Raw genomic sequence first — 4,092 nt, 5'->3', positions numbered from 1 at the left:
CCCTCTCTCCCCTGGCCCTCCACCCAGCCATCGTACTAATGCTAACTGCATTCCCTGTGCCATGCTCCCCATCCTCGTGGCCAGCTACCAACTACGAATTTGTACTTCTTTAACCCTTCGCCCCATTCTCCCAGGCCCCCAACCCCCCTCCCCTCTGTCTGTCACCAAATTGTCCACTATTTGTGAGTCTGTTCTTGATTAGTTTGTTATTTTGTTCCTAAGATTCCATGTATAAGCGAAATCATATGGTATTTGTCTTTCTCTGCCTGACTTATTTCACTCGGCATAAGAACCTCTAGGTCCATCTATGTCATTGCAAAATGGTAGGATTTCATTTTTTTTAATGGCTGAATAATATTCCATTGTATATATGAACCATAATTTCTTTATTGAATCGTCTGTTGATGGGCATTGAGGTTGCTTCCATATCTTGGCTATTGTAAATTGTGCCGCCATGAACATTGGGGTGCATAGATCTTATGTCAGGCATTTTATTGTTCCCCATTAATAAAGAAAGCCAAAGTCCCTGCCCTGTTGGCACTTACATTCTAATAAAGAACAAGCAAATAAGTTGGTAATAAAAACTATGGCAGTAGCAAACAAGAGGAGAGAGTGACTGCGGAGGCCACTGAATTAGGGTGGTCACGGGGAGGTGTCGGTGAAGACGGCATTTGAGGTGCTATCCAAAGAATGAAAATGAGCCTCGTGAGATATGAGGGGAGAGGCAGAGGGAATGGCAGGTGCCGAGACCTAAACTTCAGGAAGAGTTTGGCTTGTTCCAGGATCGCAGAGGGAAGACTATGTCGCTGAAGCTTGGTGGCCGGCTACCTGGGTGTGGGATAAGGCCGGAGGACAGGTGGGGGCCAGGTCATGCCCTCAGGTTGCAGTAAGGAGTGCAGGTTGTGGTCTGAACAGCAGTAAGTCACTGAGGTTTTAAGTCTGAAGTGACGTCACTTTATTCTTCTGATTGCCCTTGGGAGGGACAAGTGTAAAGGATAATGATGTGCTACAGACTATCATTCTTATGCTAGACAGAGATAATGGTGGAGACAGTGAAGCTAGGAGTAGAAAAATCCAAGATTTACTTCGGGGATAGGACCAAGGGCTTGATCGTAAGCAGGATAAGAGAAATAATAAATGGACAAAGACTGGAAGAGGAGAGGAGACCGCCCGGAGAGAGTCGCGGTGACAGACAACTTAAGCGGAGGGCGACAGGTTCTCCAACGGACGACTCCCGTACTCCACAGCTGAGTGACGGTGTCTGTTCATCCTACAGGGACTGCGCAGCCAGCACGTGCCGCAGACTGGGGGTTCCCCAGTGACGGTGCAGACGCAAACCCCGCTTCAGGAGGAAGCGTGTCCAATGTGGGCACACGCTGTGGAGGAGAAGAAGGATGGGAGTCAGGGTGAGGTGTGCCGAGGGGTTCTGAATTGTTCATGATCTTAAGTAGCAGAGGAGAGAGGGCTTCCCCAGGAAGTGGACATTTAACCAGAGGTTTGGAGTAGTAATAAATAAATGTCATAATAGAATCCTAGGAATGATTCATAAGAGTTGGACTCTTTTTATTTACCGGTTTTACTTATTTGTGTGACCTGTTATTCTCCAGGGCGGGGATGAAAGTAGGGAGTGGCTTTTTCCGTTGCTGCTGTCTCGAAACAAGGTTACATGCATTTTCACCGTAGTATGCAATGCGTGTGAATAGTTCTTAGCTACTTTCCTTAGCAATGAGAAATTAGCCAGATTCACCTAGCCTTTTAAGTAAAGTGTCAAAAAGGAAAAAAAAATGAATGAAAAATAAGAATAGTGGTATCCACTTTATTCTGCGATCGAAGCAGATGTAGCGAGTGAGGTGTCAACTTTTATTCAGAATTAACAATAACATAGTACCTGGGGCGTAGGTGAATAATAAATGTTAGCACTCACAGCCCAGTCTGCGAATGATCGCCTCTGTCTCCTGCAGACAAGCCCAGGCATATTTCACTTCGTGATACCAGTTACAAATGTGTAAGGAAGAAAGAGAAAAAACAATGAGAAGTGTTATTTTCTTGAAGTAATTTATCACAGCCGTTGCCTCATCGATACAAGTATAAACTTCCACATCATCAAGAAGAGAACCAGCTATTTCTGTAATCAATCTAGAAATAATAAGCTGAGCACGTTTCTTTATTAACTTCCGTTATAAACATAAAAATATATTTCTACAAGTATGTCAAGAAAAGAAAAATATTGGTGGTTCTGGTATTTTCTTTCCACACTGGTTATTATCTGGAGTTGTCATCGTAAGAAATAACATAATAAAAATATTGATATACAGAAATACATTAAGATATATTAGTCACCATAAAGCTCGAGGTTGCAGATAGGGAGAGAGGGTGAGATAAAACTTAGTGTGATGTTCTCGTGATAACTTTGTTAAATTCTTAAATATCGCCATACGCCTTCCTCATAACTCAGTTTTAGTGGATTCTCAGGAACACATAAAACTTATCGAAAAATTTAGCCATGATTAAATTTTTATGTAATAGGTCGTGGTGACAGACTTTCCATATCACATGCAGGTGAAGTCAGTGTTCTACGTTCTACCTGCCATTAGCACTTGACATTATCTAGATAATAAATGTAACCTTAATGCTTCTTATTCTATTTTAAGTTTGTAAAGAAATACCATCATTAGCTAAATATCTACCTCCAGAAAAAAATTATTTTGTATCTTAATGTCTTTGCAACACCAAGGTCGTTTGTTTCATCTGCTTCTTCTGACATAATATTAGAATTCCGTTTCTTTGATCCACATTTTTACCGACATTATTTATGCCAAACATGAAAATGCAGCAGATATTCTAATTTCAAAATAGTATTTTATCTCTTAAATGCTGTGTAACTGTACTCTTGATATTGAAGTGAGTGATCATTCCCTCATGTGGAGAAAAAGCCAGAAAAATGCAATTCTGAGAAATCCGTTTCCTTCACTACTTTCAAATCACGTGGTGCTTAAGAATTTATAAGAACCGTACATTAATAAGATCCGTGTCTAAAGTCACACGAGTGGTGAAGGGGAGAAACTGACAGAGTGGCATGGCACCCCGCAAACAAGCCAGCCCCCCGCCCCCTTCTCCCGTCACCGTTAACCTGGTTTACCTCTCCGGGTCTTCTGAAGTCGCTCTGTTTTTGGTTTCTTGATCTATTTCTTTCCCTCCCATTCTCCTGCTTCTTTCCTTCCTCCAGTCCTTTCCCTCTTTTCTGATCATTAAAACAAACAAAACGAAACCTCAAAACCGTGAATTACATGACTTTTTGACCTGAAAAGCTGCTGTCAAACACACACGATCAAGCTAAAACGATAATTCGTGTCAGGACGAGCTCCCGTTTTGGTTTTCCTAACATAAAAGTAAAGGATCGTAGAATTTTTATCGCGTTTAGTGAATGGCGTTTTTCTTCTGTTGCTGTTCTCAGCAAACGAAGTAGTTTTAATGTTAGCGCGGTTTCATTACTGTGCAAATCCGAAGCACTGTGCTTTCGGATTTATTTTTAATATCCATAATTTTGTGTTTGGTGACTTTATTGTCATTTTTCATTTAGCTTTTCAAAGTGCAATAATTTTTAAAGCTGTATTTTCAACTAGGAACCAAGATTTGTGATTAAAAAGAGGAAATTGAAGTAGCTAAAGGGTACAGACTTCCCGTTATGAGATGACTAAATTCTGAGGGTTTAGTGCACTGTAGTTAATAACACTGTATGTATTCGAAGGTTGCTGAGTGAGCACATCTTAATGTATAGTGATGGCTATTAACTAAAGTTACTGTGGTGATCACTGCACAATACACTTATATATCAGATATATTTAAAGTTGCACACCTAAAACGAATACAATATTATTTGTCAATTTTATGTCAATTAAAACACGAGGAAACATGAAGCCTAATATTGGAACTAGTTTAAAACATGGAAAACAATTAAGGAAATTTAGCAGAGAAATATTTGAGAATTAGGACCACAAGACCATTTTCTCAAGGTTTCTTGTGATCCCGCAAGGAGAGATGGGTAGCAGCACCATAACCACCAGAGTCACCATCGGTCAGTAGCAGCCTTCA

This window comes from Pteropus alecto, unplaced genomic scaffold (genome assembly GCF_000325575.1).
Source record: "Pteropus alecto unplaced genomic scaffold, ASM32557v1 scaffold195, whole genome shotgun sequence".
In the NCBI taxonomy this organism is placed as follows: Eukaryota; Metazoa; Chordata; class Mammalia; order Chiroptera; family Pteropodidae; genus Pteropus; species Pteropus alecto.
Note: the sequence above shows the minus strand (reverse complement) of the source record.